This window comes from Thunnus thynnus, chromosome 10 (genome assembly GCF_963924715.1).
Source record: "Thunnus thynnus chromosome 10, fThuThy2.1, whole genome shotgun sequence".
Taxonomy (NCBI): domain Eukaryota; kingdom Metazoa; phylum Chordata; class Actinopteri; order Scombriformes; family Scombridae; genus Thunnus; species Thunnus thynnus.
Genome location: NC_089526.1, coordinates 26,848,706 through 26,865,998, shown reverse-complemented (window position 1 = coordinate 26,865,998; position 17,293 = coordinate 26,848,706). Strand labels below are relative to the sequence as shown.

At 38.9% G+C, this 17,293-nt stretch overlaps 1 long non-coding RNA gene across 1 annotated transcript; it reads right to left on the bottom strand.

Moving 5' to 3' along the window:
• Nucleotides 1-9,562: 9,562 nt before the first annotated feature.
• Nucleotides 9,563-16,898, bottom strand: LOC137191862 (uncharacterized). Its single transcript, XR_010930458.1, has 3 exons — nt 13,005-16,898; nt 10,572-12,888; nt 9,563-10,150 (listed from the first exon to the last, which is right to left on the bottom strand). It is a non-coding gene; the product is annotated as an uncharacterized lncRNA (long non-coding RNA).
• Nucleotides 16,899-17,293: the final 395 nt, after the last annotated feature.

Genomic DNA, 17,293 nt, shown 5'->3' with positions numbered 1-17,293 from the left:
CTTTCCTTTTTATGAAAGCTGCAGGGAAATTTGGGGGATAATTGTGTTCTCAATTCATGGAGCCTATTTCAAAATCTTGCAACATACCACCATAAACATAGATTTAGAAGACAGGTGTATCATATCATGGCCCTCTTAGGGTTTAAACAATGTTGATACAAAAAAAATTGCTTCTCTTCTTGGTATAGGTCAGGTGACTGCCTACATGAATGAATTTTAAAATTGGGCTCAGAATCACTTGTCTGTGAAATACAATGTTGATGCTGTAGTCACGAATGGGTCACAGGTTCAGTGGTATCCATCCTGATGCTGAGAAGGTTGAAGTCCAACATGTGGAACAGACTGAATTTAAATTTTAAAGACTCAGAGATAATTATTACATTCTTTTTTTTCTTTTATCTCCTCACAACTTTATCACTGCAACAGTCTCTTTATGTGTCTTAACCAAAAATCTACAGACCCGCTAAAAACTATACAGAACTCATCGGTTAGGCTTTTAACCAGAACTAAAAGTTTGTTCAGAAAGAAAGTTGACTTTGGTTGAATTTACATCTAATCACATCTTTCCATTGACTTTATATGTCTCGCCACCTCTAAACTTTTTGAACACCTCTAAGCTTTTCGTTTTGTCTGGACATGCAGTAAGGGAGTGTTTAGAATGACATTAGCGCTGCGTGAAAAACACAGTCCTCTAATTCATTTGAATGAGGGCAGTCTGTTGATGCAGCAGGAGTGTCAAAGCAGAGGGCTCAGCAATACACCACAGCAGTTGTCCTGCAAAAAAGTTGAACTAGGCTCAACTTTTGCCACAAGGCGCTGCGTTGGCCAATCACATACATACTATTCATCATGAGACTGGGATGGGGCAGGAAAAAAGTCAACAGGAGCAGGCGGGATGGGAATCATAATAACAATAGGTCAGTTTCTATATATAAATATTAGGGATGTGCAGAGATCCCAGTATTTGTATTTGTATCTGTATTTGTTGAGGCAGCAAAATTATTTGTATCTGTATTTGTATTTGAATAAAAGTGGAAATCCTGTTTTTGTTTTTATGACACAAACTTCTGTGAACCAATCTTAGAGATACTCTACAGTCTAATTGGGGCTATAGTTTGCTTTGATACTCTAGCAGAGTGATAAATAATGCATCGTTTCGTCATCAAACAATGTTGTCAAGAGGTACCGGGGGAAAAAAGTGAACATGAGGCTAAAGCAGGCATAGAGAAAGAGTTGGAACAGCAGTGGGATACCACCTGTGGTATGCAAAAAGTAGCTCCTCCAGTGCTACTCACCCCTGGCAGTGCTGGTAGTGATGTTAGCCAGCTGGCTGCCAGACAACAGACTGTAACTTTTTGCAGACATTTCCTACAGACTCCATCTGTACTTGCATGTCAAGATGTCACCGGTGTGGCTCTGGGGATGGTAATGTTGATTGGTCAGTCCACCACTTTAGTGTAGACTGACGTATCCCAACAGCTATTAGATGGATTGCCATAGAATTTTGTACAGAAGATGGTGCCCAGAAGATGAATGCTTGAGTGAAGCCCTGACTTTTCATCTGACTAGCGCCACCAGCTTGTCAACATCTCCACTTATCCGTGAAATATGTCAACAATTGGATGGGTTGCCTTGAAATTTTGTATAGACTTTAATGGTCCCCAGAGGATGCATCCTACTGACTTTCCTCCATCACGTATTTTTATTGTTATTAAATACATTGTATTCATACAATAATTTTTTTGGAGTATGCACTTGTGTGCTTTGTGGAGACTTTGGGAGGGGTATACACATAGTAGTAAAACCCTCATAGAAGCTCCCAGTTTACACAAGGCTTTGCCTCTACCTGCTGTGATCAAGTTAATCTTGGGTAGCACACTCGCTTAACAAAACACTGTCACAGCAAAACACGAAGGGCTGGACACAATCAAGCCTTACAGTAAACAGTGGCTTAAATATGTGTTAACATACTGCACATTTTGTCTAATTTAAGTGGTCTTACTTTACAAAGTCAGATTTACTAGCTTCATGGCATCTACATGATGGTAGCTTTGTATTTCATAGTTTTTCTCCATAAGTGGATGAAAATATACCTGTATTATTTCCATTATTTCCTACGGCACTCACAGAAAGGATGTTAGAGCTTATTGATTTTTAACTGTTTGAAAAATTGCATTTAATCACAGCATAGATTCCGGCAGCCTTTATCATCAGTGCATTTTTAAAATTTCTCAAAGCTTAATATCAGAGTTCCTCATCCACTCACAAACATACGCTTACTTTGCTTCTTGCTGTGATCCCTCCTAGTCTCCCTAACAACAAGACAGACTCATTTCAAAATTATGAAAATACCCTTCACTCTATCAGGTTGCCACAGTAACTACCGAGTGGACAGCATTACCGTGAATGGAGCACCGCCGGATGTTGTACAGTACAGTACATTGTATACTCATCGAAAAGGGGTCAGTGAGTATCTGTCATTATTCAGTATCCTGAAAAGGTTAATGCACTACCTTACTAATTCTCCTCCCCCAGCTCCTGCTTTTTCCAGCAAGCTTTTTATCTTCATTTAGTGACCTATTAAGCCATGAGATTTGAAGAGGGGGTTTTAATGTCACAAACAAACACAAGAGTTGTCAATGGCTCATTTCATTTTCTACCACCGCTCAGATTTTCTTGTAATCTAAATGAAATATGGTTTTCCTCATCAATTCGGTCTACATACAAGGCTGCTTTATTTTCTATTACAATCTGAACTGTAGAGGCAAGAAAACACAAAACCTTGCTTCTTCTTTCCTCAGGCTGAGACTCCTCAATTCATCCTCTGCACTACAACATAAAAAATAGTTTTGTTTTTGGGACTTGTTGTTTATTGGACCATTTGTGTGGTTTCTGTTTTTGTGAGTGGCATTGGGGGGCTACAGACTACATTTCGCTGTGCAACCTTGTGTTATAAAATGATGACAAAAAAGATCTTGAATCTTGAATATGCACACAAAGTTGATAGACATTTTAGGGAGAGATCAAGCACACAGAACATATCCCATCATTATTGCTCTGCAGTATTCTTTTATCCTAATGGACATACTTTTAACATTTTCTCTTGAGTGCTGCATTTAAAATATTGTGGAAAGAAATTTCAAACAAAACAACTAAAACCAAGTTAGAACTATTTAAGAAGGCTAGATGATGAAGTCATTACTTTAGCCTTTACATTTTTCCCGAAAAACAGATCTTTAAAAACTTTAGTGCGGTGGATATCTGCCAAGAAAGAACTGAGATCCAGTAATAATGACAACAAAACATTTTAAAACAAATGTCAAAAGGTCCAGTTTTACGCTTTTATAAATCCATATTGGTGCTTTAGCTTTCCTCTTCCCTTTACTTCTCCAGTTCAGTGTCAGGAGAGAGACCTATTGTCCCGGCAGTAACCCCGACAAAATGGAATCGGTGCAACAGTATCAACTTTTCTTTCTTTGGAATAAGACATTTATTGGTCATCACCCCCCACTTTGCTCTGCTGTCTGTCTGCTCTCTGTCTCACAGCATTGACTCAGCAAAGCTGTGTTTCATCATTTTTTACAGTGCATGAATGCATGTAATTGGATGAACACAGTAATGGTCTAATTGCTGCTTAATTGTTAGCCCTATATTGTCCAATCTAACTCGTGTCCACAATATAACAAAACTCATCTGTCAAATGACATGACTCAGATATACCCTCTGTCTGTCTGTCTGTCTGTCTGTCTTTGTGTCCATCGGTCTGTTTGTTTGCTTGTGGCAGTGGCTGTCTGTGTGTATTAAACTCCTGTGTTCATGCTATGCAGGTCATATTGTTTGGTGTGTACACCTTGTTTACACTACAGCTGTTGTGCTTTAGTGCACTATAACATATATATAGTGGGTTTTGAATCATTTGGAATTCCCCCAATATTGCATTTATTGGGTATTCAGTCAACTGTTGATTGTGTTTGATTTGTGAATGGACCTGTGATGAAGGTCTGCTAGTTGAATGTGACAGTTTCTTTATTTGTTTTTAAGCAGTATTGTCCATTGTAGATCTTCTATTTTTTAAAAGTGTAAATCATCCATTTCATACATGCATAGATGTGGACATAAACTATTAAATTTGTACCTATATCAGAATGTATGCTTTGTTGGACTCATTTTTATACATTCTAATGCCAAGATGATTCATAAGAAATGTATAAATGTGTAAATTATGTATTTTTGACATGGACAAGGTTACTGCTTGAATTTTATGTGGTTTGTTGCATTACATTAAAATGGAACAGATTTACAAATCTAAATTTGTCAACTTTGTTGTTAAAATGACACGTTGTCCTTCATTATCTCATTAGCTGACCTGTCTGATTTGGCTTCTGAACCACTCCACTGCAAAATGCACTTACTTTCAGAGTATATATAAGCAAAAGAACAAGACAAATAGCAAATCCAATCAAAAACATAAACAATTAAAAAGACATAAAACATAATAAAAAAACTGTACTTAGTCAATATAACAGGATAAATCAAAACTATATAATTTGGTCAACTTTTAGGCTGGATTCAACTGCAAATCAGTCATGTCAGTCTGAATGAATCCTCAAAGGCAACATAAATGAATTCTATGATAAATATTCTCAGTCCTAGTTGTGTGTGGGTGTTCCTACCAAGGTAGCTCTCTGAGGAGTGTGTTGGGGCAGTCTAGTAGGCAGTAATGATGGCAATGAATTCTCTGTCTCACAAAATGTATAAAAGGGGCCAGGAAGAAATAACCATGTTACTGGTTCCCCTTGGCCATATTTCTTACCTTTGTCTCGAGAAAGCTCCTTTTCTTTCACTAAGCTTTTCTCATAATAGAATCACCAGCTGAGAACATGAAGAACACACAAGCTAGGATGAAACTTTCTCAACTAAGAAAGCAGAAATTTTTGGTCTTGTAAGCTTAAAAGCTCTGTAAAACTATATTTACACATTGGCTGACTTCATTCCAAATGGGTACCACAATAAATAAAAACATCTTGCTTGGAAAACTTGCACTAGAAAATGAGTAATTGTGGAACTTAGATAGAAAAAAAGATTATGATAAATAATTTCTCTCCGGAATTATAATTAATGACTAAAGTTGGCTGTTTGTAAACTGTTAACAACTGCAAATCAGTCATGTAAGAATTAATAAAGTCTCAAAAGACACATTAATGAGATTTGTGATATAACCATTATGGTAGAGATCTCATCTCTTTCATTTTCTACTTGGCAGATCATGTACAAAAACAGATAAGAACCAGATCCCCAAACATGACAAGTCCCTCTTGTCTTTTTTGTCTGTAGTCTACAATGGTTATAGACTAGCTCTTGAGAGGGGAACACAATTTATGTATAAAAAATAAGGGTCCTACAACAGTTGATGCCACCAGCATTCACAGTAGTGCAGGATATTTACACCCCTCTGATGCACAGTCCTTCCATCCACAGTACTCTTTTCTGAACCTAAACCTACCTTCATCGATTTTTTAGCCCCTCAACACAACACTCATGTTGATATGGTTAGCACAATAACCAAATGTGTTAGCAAACAGCGGCTAAACCTGAAGCAGATATGAAACAACTTTTAATTTACATTAATTTTGAGTCATGTTTGTGTCCACTTGCCAAATGTAAATCCAGTATTCACTCTGCTTTTAGCTCTTGTTTGGTCTCCACTGACTAGAAGGAAACATTTGGCTTTATGGAAGCTCAATGCTCCACAGTGTTGCTAACTTTGTCTGTTTGCTGGTGCTGGGCAGGTAGCATATGGTAGGTTTATCATTGCTTTTTCACTGAAAACAGCTGCTGCTAAGAATAACACTAGTGAGAGTATGTGAGACTGAATTAAAACAGTAAAGTTGTGGGCCATAAAACCAAAACAATGAAACAATAAATACAAACCATACAAACTATCAAGGATATGCAAATGCGTAGCCACAATGGCTTACATGGACATTTTCAGCTGGAACACATTAAAATTACTGTTTATGCAACACTGCAGCACAGGACAGACACAATCATCCTAGTTACATTTGTAACATTAGCATTCTGAAAATCCTGCTGTTTCCTCAGAATATACTTATAGAGTCCATCTCCAGGATTGGTTCACAGGAGTTTGAGCATCACCATGGTACATCGATAAGAATGTAGAGGGGACAACTGATGTTTCTGTTTAAGCCATTTATTGCCACCATGCACACATGTGGAGAAATAGGAGATGATGAGGCTTGTGTTGGTTATGGTTTTCTATAAATGATAACAGAAAAACACAAGAATTACAATATACAATTAACCAATGTATAACATCTCACAATTAGGTACCTTGCACCCTGAGTGTAGTGAGTGACTCATTACATTTAACAACTACACAATGAAAGAAATTCAAAATTAGGTTATAAGGATACTAAATGTTGCATCTCGATAATTAAGAACTACAGAGAACGAATCATGTGCACTGCACACTTACAATATTATAAATCTGTAACCTCAAGTCAAGGCAAAAAGGCAAGGTGACCATTATAGCATTCACCAATTTAAACTGGTCAAGTATTTGATCACATTCAATCTACATGAATCTACAAATAACCAACTAACTACAACAACAATGAAGAAAGTGATAAACTCACTTTAGTCATGCACAACTATGGGTGTGTACAGGTACAGAGGTCCCTCGCATATAGTTAGTGTTGCTACCAGCCAGAACAAAGGAAACAGGCATGATATATACATGCACTGCAGGGTCAGGTAACTGTTCTTTGTGGGCATTACACATAGTCATTTGATCGATTGGTAATAACATATAATAATAAGAGCACCTTTAAGAAGATAAGGCTGAAAATGTATCTTACGAAACAGAGATCACAGAAGTTGCAACTTTGTGAGCCATTAATATTAATGGCTATTATGGATTAAAATGGTAATGCATATGACCAAAGTTGGCCTTCTGTGGCACACAGTTCAGATAGTTAATGGGGTTATCATTTCTTTATTGCACTCATAATTAACCACAAATTTACCATGTGATGAAATGCCACCTCCGCCCCCAACACGGGTCTGAACCACTTGGTCTCCTCTAGTGTCTGACTGATTTTACATGTGTAACTGACAGAGAAGAGATGGAAAACAGGAGAGTTGATGGCAAGCAACACTTTTTTCTCAATGTCACAAAATGAGCATGTTTCTGCTGATGGATGTTTCTGCTGGAGTGTCTGCTGTCCCCTCTGGACAAAATCCACTTTGTTCCTATTTTTGTATCTCATTCAGTGTTCAAAGGGGCCGAGTGTGTGTGTGTGTGTGTGTGTGTGTGTGTGTGTGTGTGTGTGTGTGTGTGTTTCAGTTGGGAAAAATTTAATAAAAGCAATAAATATTGCTAAACCAATGAGTACAACAAGTACATCTAAATAATGTATGAATTGCTCTTTTTTCCTTGAATAATTCAGGTGGCTGTGTGGCCTTTTTGAATCGATTTTGGAATAGCCTGTAACCAGCTATTCAAATGTGTGGTATGGGGGTCCACACTGTGTATATGTGCAGAAGGATAGGACTGTGAATAAATTGACTGTGTGTGATTATCTATCCATATGTGAGGAAAAAAATGTCTTTTCTTTCCGTTGGGTAAACATAAAAAATTAAATCCCAAGGCTTTGAAGGTTCCCTCTCTGCCCATCACACAAGTTTAGAAAATGCAGTAAAATGAGTAGTGAGAGCAGCAGAGCGACTATCATCATCACCACCTGTGCAACTTTATTTTCAGCCTCAGAAAAAAAATGAATTGTTATGTACAGCACAAAACATTAAGCTGCTGTAATATGTCCTTTAATGTGGAGATCCCCAACCACTGCCCTCCTGCACCATCCTGCCAAAACGTCTTGCCATCCCATGTGATTTTTTTTTTAAAGATCCGCCACCTCAATTAGTTAATTTTTTTACATTTCTATTTAATTTTGCTGTTAAAGTAAATCTTAATTGATTCAGTAATTTGATCATCGATTTCTTTTGTCAAGTATTAGTCAAGAAAAGTTAAAGAACACTGAGCTCGCTATTCCTTTAGACCAAACACAACTAGATTGTTTTGTCTCCAAAACAATCCAACTGTCCTTAAACACTGAGCATACAACGTTGGCTATAGTACCACTTAAACTATATAGACAGATATTTCATTATAAAATGTTTGTATTCTTTTTTTATTTTAGGTTGAATGATTAGGACAATTTAGAGTGTCTGATTCACCTAACCTTAATGACTTTGGAGTGTGGCTGGAAACCAAAGTACTCATGAAACCTACGCAGTCACAGGGAGGAAGTTGCAGACTCCGCACAGAAGGAACCCAGCCGGTCAGCTCAGGTCTGTCTGTGAGGCCGCAGGGCGAACAACTGAGCCAGTTTATCGATCAGCTCTGGTTTTCACTCACCCTTTCATCTCTGTCTCAAGTTGCTCCTGAAGGGTGCCTCTCTCTTGCTGCAGCTGATCATTGAGCTTCAATCTTCCAGGCCTCCTGTATCTTGGTGGTTAAATACTCCACCTGAGACCTGATTTCTTGTGTCTGTGACTCCAGCCTGGTGGAGAGCTCATTAACCTTTTCCTCCTGACAGGTATTTTGTTGCTCTGAACTTTGGAGGTGAGCTTGCAGCACCTCTACCTGTATCTAGAGTATGGAGAGAGATTTGTTTCATAATGATTTGTGCAAACAGATCGACTATCTGTGTGTAAATGTGTAATCTGTAAATATAAATACCTTCCACAAGTACAAAAAAAAAGATGTGTAAACTCACAAAAATATCTGTGAATACATTAAATTAATTTACAAATAAATGAAAAGCATTTGTGAATATCTAACATTTTCAACTTTCTAACAGGCATTTGTGAACTCAGTTTTTATTTGTGAATCGAAAAAACATTTGTGATCTCAGTTCTACGCGTTTGGATTTGCTTTTTACACACACAGAGTTTTGAAACAAACTTTCTGCTGGTCCAAACGAAAATCCACGAGTATCACTCGGTCATTTTTGGATAGCATGCGATTGCCTGCTGACGACGTCATTTCCGCATTTCAAAGTAAGAGCATGCAGTCTTTCTATGAGCTGTTTTTTTTTTTTTTTTTTTTTTTAAGGAATCAGCAATAAGTAACGTGCATTCATTGTTTTGTGTTAATGTCATACTGTGAGTATTAGTGGGTGTTTATTTGTTCCATGTATATTATCTAGTACACACTTCCCTATACATTTCTGTTTGAGTATGAAAGGCACCAGGATGCTTATGGGCAATGTTCAGCTCTCTAAAGCAGTGGCTTCGCTGCTTCTTCAGTTAGCAGTTATCAGCCACCTCATCCTTTATATTTTTCATTTCACAAAGCACCTCACAACTTATTAGTAGTTTACTCTTACTAATGTAGGTGTAATGTCTGTGTGAACCGCACCGTGTTTAGTTAGCTGACATTAGTATGAGTAAACTACTAATAAGATGTGAAGTGTTTTGTCTGTATGACATTAACACAAAACAATGAATGCACGTTACTTATCGCTAATTATTTAAAAAAAAAAAAAAGAAACAGCTCAAAGAAAGACTGCGTGCTCTTACTTTGAAATGCGGAAATGACATCGTCAGCAGGCAATCATGTGCTATCCGAAAATGATCGAGTGCTACGCGTGGATTATTGTTCGGACTGACGTAAAGTTTGTTTAAAAAAAGCAAATCCACACGTGTAGAACTGAGATCCACAAATGTTTATTCAATTCACAAATAAAAACTGAGTTCACAAATGCCTGTTAGAAAACTGTAAATATTCACAAATGCTTTTCATTTATTTGTAAATTAATTCAATGTATTCACAGATATTTTTTTATTTGTGGTATTTGTTTGTGTATTTCCAGAGTTTACAAATCTTTTTTTGTATTTATGGAAGGTGTTTACATTTACACATTATACATTTACACACAGAGTGTCGATCTGTTCGCACAAATCACTATGAAACAAATCTCACTCCATACTAGAGCCTTGTTTTCTACCTTGCAGTTGCTCAGCTGCCTGGCCCACTCGTCGGGGTCCAGGGCTGACGGATTCAGTCTCAAGGTCATATTCCCTGTCGCATTCTGTCTCTGAAACAGTTGTGTATTTTTGCAACCTATTGAAAGATGTGAATAAACTGATTCTGCCTGAACAGATAGAAAATCATGAAAAACAGATCATTAAAAACTCAATCTGTAATCCAAATGTAATCACAAGGGTCATTCCGCCATCAACATTCACTTTATACACAAAACTGATGAACTGTGATCCATCTGTATTTTTTTTTTTACTGTTTTAACAGGTAGAAAACAAATTATACAAACATGGAAACTTTAGTTTTGGGATAAAAACGAGTTAAATAGCAGTTTCTTAGGAAATCCAACATCTACACTTCAAAAGAACAACATACAGTACAGTGTTATTATGCCAGATATGACCGCTCAGTGTCTCAATATTTCAACTATGTATTGTGTATCAAAGCATATAACAACAACACTGTCTTTGCTGCTAAAATGTAAATAATTGGTGTATCTTACTTTTGCTGTTCACCAGCAGCAGCCGGGCCATTCTCAGGATGAGAGCTGATTGGCTCATCATGTTCACTTGGCTGCTGGTTACCACTCTTGAAAGACATGCAGACACTTGTTGTTTAATTTCCACCTAACACAACTATGACGGAGAGAGGGTCTGCATAAAAGGGCACAAGTTACCATGGGTGCAAACTTGTCTCCTAGAAATTGTTTATATACTAATTTGCAACACAACATAACGAAGAAATGTTGTTGATTTAAGTATCTGGCAAAATGTTCACTGACAACATATTTCATTTGTTTTCCGCAATAATAGACTCAGGATGCAACCCAAGTTTTTGACGTCAAAGCAGCCTTTGTACGTCCACCATCCATCCCGACCACCACCCGATGACTTACACAGCTTCTGTGTGTTCACCTTCACTCAGACATGTTTGTTTGACCTGACGGATATACACAGTGTGTTTTGGGTTATTTACAAGAAACTCCACAAGGTACCTTTAAGTTGATATTTCAGGATAATGGGCACATATCCATGGCTCCTGTGGCTTTTGTTCCAACTCCGCACCTTTTGCTTAAATAACAACAGAATGACATCCAGAGATGAGTGGCAACAGAGAGGAAGAAACCTCCACCACATCAAAGTGGATGGTTTGGCTAATATTCAGTTTTAGTCAAAAGGCTAATATAGACCTCATATAGTCTGTCCCTTATGTGTGTTTGAGAGTGTTTTCCTGTATGTCTGCATACATCTGCATGTTCTCATGCAGGCGTCTTGAGGCTCTCCATTATCTCTTCTTGCCTCCACCCCAGTTGATTGACACTTGTGCCTTCAAGTGGCCATCTGCTCCTTGTTTATTCAGTCTGAATCGCAGCTGGTATAAGGGGCTGTAAATCAGGTAAATTGTAAAAGAGAGCAGTCTGTATCGGGGCCTGAAGCCCATCTGTGTTGTGGTGAAATGGATGCTGCTCCAGAAAGCCAGGGTCTGAAACTACTGTGGATGGAGTTAATCTCAAACTCTCACGGAGGGGCTGATATGAGATTGTGTATATGTACGTGTGTGTTTGTATGCTTGCATGAAACAATCCCTGATGGTACTGCGCAAAATAATTTCCAGTTGCCATTATAATATAATAAATCCCTCTGCATACCTCAAGGGCTCTCTCTGATTGGCCGCACACTCCTCAAGATCCCCCTCATATCGATCTCTGCTTGCTCTCTTACAAATTAATTTGAAAACCTGTCAAAAAAGCTGCATCAGATCAATTTATGATACTAAGTGAATCTGAGCAGCCACCTGCACAATAAAAAACATGATTCCCTTTAGTGCCATCTAATGTTAGTTTTTAAGCATATTGATGGTGACACTTCATTCATAGAATCCTCACAGCACATCATGGGGTATTACAGAGTTGATTTACTGATGAATAATGCATAAGAGGATCATGGGGGCACACTGTTTATTAAAACAGCACCTATAGCTGTCATAAAGATAAACTCCTACGCAATGGTCTCACTATTCTCTATGCTCTCACTTTTCTTTCTTTCTTTTTGTCTAATCTTAAAGTCATCTCTGTGAAAAGCAAAAATACAGTGATCGTAGATGGAAAAGGTGTGTTTTGCCAGTGTAATAATTTAAATCTATCATTGCCACTGTTAAACACCGGGAAAGGAATGAGATGAAATCTGAAAGGGGAAAGCTGCTGAGGATTAGAAGCTCAGGTTTAAAAACATATTGGTGCAACATTCCTCATGGATTTTCAATCCTCTGTGTGCCCTCCCCAAATGGGTTTTCCATTTGTCTGTCCATATCTAATGCCTTCTGTGAAGGGGATTTACTGTATATCCCTGCTAATTCTACATGATAACAGGCTTAGATTTTCATCCACAAAAAAATATTGCAGCAGTGATGTAGATCTTAGGCTACTGTCTATCACGGTTTAATCCAGCAACACACGTAACCACAAGCTTTGGCGAGCCTTGTGTTCCACCGTACTCAGCACACAGACTGACAGAGCAACCCCCTCCCACATGGTTCAGAAACATGTCTGCCACAACTTAACTCACAAACCAACATTTTCAAGAGTTGCCCGGTGGGATTTGTCGGTTGTTGCATGTGTTACGGGGATTGGGATGTAACTGAGTTGTTTACACTGAGAGGAGGATGGAACCCTCCACGGCCAGCTGGTTTTCACCACTTGAGTAGATCCACCCCCATTCGTCTCTCTTGTTGCTCATTTCCCTCTGCTGCTGATAACGCACTCTCTTGATCCTCCTTTGCTGCCCTCCTTCTGCATTCACAGCCTTTTCCAGCCTTGATTTCTAACAAAAAACAAAAAACAAAAAAAAACCATTGCCAGAGAATAAATGTCAGTAGCCTCACTGTCACTGATGCTTGAACTCATGTGTACATGTGAGGACCTTTTAGGTGTCTCTACCTTTTCTTGAACTGCTCTTGATTTGTGTCCTCTCAATCACTATGCCATACTTTCCATACGGGAGTGCAGTCGCCAGACTGTATCACATTCAAGGAGCAGCATCCTGTCGGGATTAGTCCTCGAAGCATCTGCTTGTGTTCACTCTTTCCATGGCCCTGGTCTTCAGTGGCTACACTCAAATCCTACTGCATTTTGAGATGGCTTGAAAATGCAATAAATTATATTTTGCCTGCAAATGCTAAATCAAATGGTTTACATCTTTTCATAATATGCTATTTAATTTTATTTGCCTAGAGGAATAATTTTACATTTTTGGGAAAAAACTCTTATCCTTTTTCTTTACAAAAGGAGATCAAAGCTAAGCTAACCGGCTGCTGGCCATAGATTCCTATTTAGCTGAGAGATGAGAGTGGTATTGATCCTCTCATCTCACTCTTAGCAAATAAGCATATTCCCAAAAATGTCTATTTCTTAAATGAGACTTTGTGCAGTGACAATCTACAATATACTTACAGAAATTGTCTGCTAAACAACAAACAATATAAATTGTTGGCATTTTAAAGGCTCAAACTGAGTTTACACATTAGTACATAAACAGAGAAATGTTGATGCTATCATTATTGACCTCCTTATTTTCATAATCCTTAAGAAAGCCATCAGAAAAGCGATAAGGTCAGCAGACACATTTCTATGTTGACACTGTTGCCTTAACCGTGACAGCTCTGGTTGATGAGTGAGCGTCAAGAGGCTGATCAGAACTCCAGCAGCCTCCCTGTGCGTGGCCTGCCCTCCATTAACATTTTATTCTGTCATGCACTATTGTGATAAGCCCACGTCTTCTCAAGCTTGGGTGAAAGAGCCTGACAGCTCTTTTTGCAGCAGAAATGGCAAATGCATGTTAATGCGTACACATTAGTGAAACTGACGGAGCAAACAGGTGCACTACACGTAGTTGTGTATGTGTGCTACCTGCCATGTGAAATGTAAATGTCAAATTTCTTTTGAAAACCGTTACTGAAGATGTGGATGTTCGTACGTAATGGATGCTTCATGCAGTAATGGCAAATACTGTAGCAGTGAAAGGCTTTTGAAACACCTTCATTCATATACTGGGCTGTGCTTTGGAGTACTCGATGGATGCTGGATGAAGTGAGCTATTATATTGATATTTCTACAAAAAATCTTTTCACTATGGCTAGTCATATTGATCAGTCTTTCCATTCAATCCAAGCATTGAGGATGTGAAAATATGACCATTGTCTGCTGTCCTTATGGCAGAGAGTAGAGATCCATATTTTTCTGTCACAACCAGCAAGACACTAAGCACACCAGAGTTCTGCAGTGGCTGACATTTCTCCTGTCACGCCATCCAGTTTGGCCTAAACTGAGGCTGAGCAGACAGCCCCCCCTCCAGCTGCCCCCCTGCCGAAACTCACCACCATCAACCACAGCTGGAGAGCCTGGCTTGGCATCGTGTAACATCTTTATCGAGGATTGAATAAATATTTCCTGCTGACTGCCATGTTCAGTCTGTCATAAACTTAACGCGCCGCGCTAGGCTGGTATTTGGTTGTCTTTTCGATCTTTATTTAGACTTACAGGTATTACTTTCAATGTAAAAGCAAGAAAAGTGTTAAGTCTTAAATTATATGTTCCATTATAATGGCCCAGTCACACTAAAATTTAAAACAAAAAAACTTTGAGACAAAATCAGTTTATTTCAATGAAATTGTCGGTGTCATGGGTTAAGTAAATAAGTAAAAATGTTTCGCGTGAAGTTCAATGTTGGTGGCCATCTTGACAATGTTAACCGAGCCCCCAGGAACAGCGCCAGGCTGTGAAGCCAATTTGACATAATCATGACATAGGCCAAACCATGTAATTACAACTTCCAGGTCCATCATGTGATGCACAACAGCCCAGAAAGCATTTTTCTCACACACAGTCACTGGAAAACAAGCAGCTGTAAAATGGTGAATACATTTTCTTTAGCGCCAGAGCCCCCACAAAATTACTCTTTTATTATCAGAATTTGATTCATTTGGTCCAGTAACGTGGAAAGTCTAGAAGAGCCACATGATTAAATTATTTTATCCCCAATTAAGTTTCACACTCACATACACATAGCTGTATGCTATGCTAATGCTAGCCCAAAACACGAGAAAAACTTACTGTGCAACTTACCTCAGCTTGAATTTACATGACACATTGTCATGGATCGTGCAGGCGCGTTGGGGAAGCTTCTGACTGAATTGTGCCATAATGTCTCACTGTCTTCTTAGCTCAGACATTAACAGACACTTATGAAGCTCATTAGCTCAGAGAGCACTCCAGGGAACAAAATGCTTGAGAAGAGTTTAAATGGTAAATTCCAGAAAAAACAGAAAGGAGCTTGGGGATATTGTGACTACTGCTAGCATGTTCCCAGCTGGCTAGCGTGTTAGCAGTAGGCTCCACAGCTACCAACAAGCCTGTAAGTCACCAAGCTATTATTTTTGCAAAAAATGTAGCTGGATTTTGCTGTGCCACTTGGTAGTGTGACCTGGCCATAAGGATAACCCTGTACTTGTAATGAATAATTAATGTGAGCAGTTGTGATGCCTGCACCACTCTCAATCTCTCACCCCAGATGCATGGTTGGCAACATATAATGCATCCATAAATAGACTAGCTCAATAGGTTTTCTTTTCCTTGATACAATTACATGTAGGTAATTTATTTTAATGAGACATTGTTTTGTGCAAAATTAAATCATGTAACAAGGCGAAATGTAATTATGTGGACACTTAATCACTGTGACTGGCATGCTTACAAAGCAGAATGTTCTGTTTCACCATCACTAGTCTGAAAGCTACATTAAAAACAGGGAAGATATTTTGCTTCATATGTGAATCATCAGGCTAAATCTCGAATGAATCTACAATGATATTATGGAAGAACACCTTATCTAGAATAAAGCTGTGCACATTCAAACTTCTGAAGTGATGGGCTTTGAAAGCCGGATCGCTGTATCTTAGCCTGGTAATTGATTTTCTGTCTGCCGTATCTACAAAGTCCTCGCTCTGCCTCTCACTCTATCTTCCTCTGTCCCTAATTTCTGTCCTCTTTTATTCTTTCTCTTCTCTCTTTGTCTACCTATCCTCATCTGTCTCTACTCACCACCTCACTCAACCATCCGGCGGGCCTGTCCTCATTAATCAGGCGTGTAGGCAGCATGAAGAACAAGAGTATGTTAATGTTCTCTGTCAGGAGCCTGCTGTACCATGCTCATGCTTGCCTGCGTGCTTACTCGTCTTTCTACCTTCTAGCCTCCCTGCTTGGCTGTCTGCCTCAGCTCCTGTCTGCCGGTCAGACTGTAGGTGGCCATGCACCAGTGGGGTTTAATGAGCCTTAAAGGACAGCGGTTTTGATATGGAGCTTTTTTTGTCCATTTACATCAGTCCTGCGAACACAAATGCAGCCCCTCTCTGGGCTCCTGGCTTGGTTGCTCACGCTGTCTGTACAGGGGAGCGGTATGATATTAACCTTGGGATTGTCACTTTGCTAATCAGAAGTGACAGACTTATCAAGCTGTCAATCAATAATGTGTCACATGCAATCAATAGAATGATGAGGTGAGGACTGCAGTTTATGAGGTGTTAGTGCTAGAGGATGGAAAAGGTTAAGCATCCTCCTGAAGATCTATGTGCACAATCAGACAGCCTCACCCCTCCAATAGAAGCCTATATGAACCCAAAATAACTCACCTCACCCCTCAGGCACCTCTAGAGCCACTGAAGAGAATGGATGGATGAGCTAAGTGCAAGCTGCTCTGGGCATGAAGACTCAGGTGGAGCGCAGAAAGTAAACCACAGACCTGAGAGTTTGGGTTTTTTTTTCCACCATCTCAGCTGTCAAGACAGATCACACCTTTACATGTTGGTCTCCATATTAAAAAAGAGTGGCATTGCCCCCTAGGTACCTTTCTCTTGTGTTTGTCACGGAAAACAAGATGGTCGGAAAACCTTGTATATTCTGACAAATAGCTGTTGATTGAACCTACGCAGAATCTAAACCGAGCAAGAGCTACAAAACATACAGTTTGTTGTGATTTTTGAAAATACACGACACTTACTTACTGACCTTAATGCAGAGCTTTCACAGCTCTCAAGGGAGAAGGGTTTTTTCTAATCGCAACAGGAAATATTGAATCTAAGAGGTTTCTGTATTAAGCCACAGGTACCTGTTAAGTGAGTGGTTTTCAAAAGGGTTAGGGAATTTTTCAAGCTCTCATGCTGATACATTGTCTC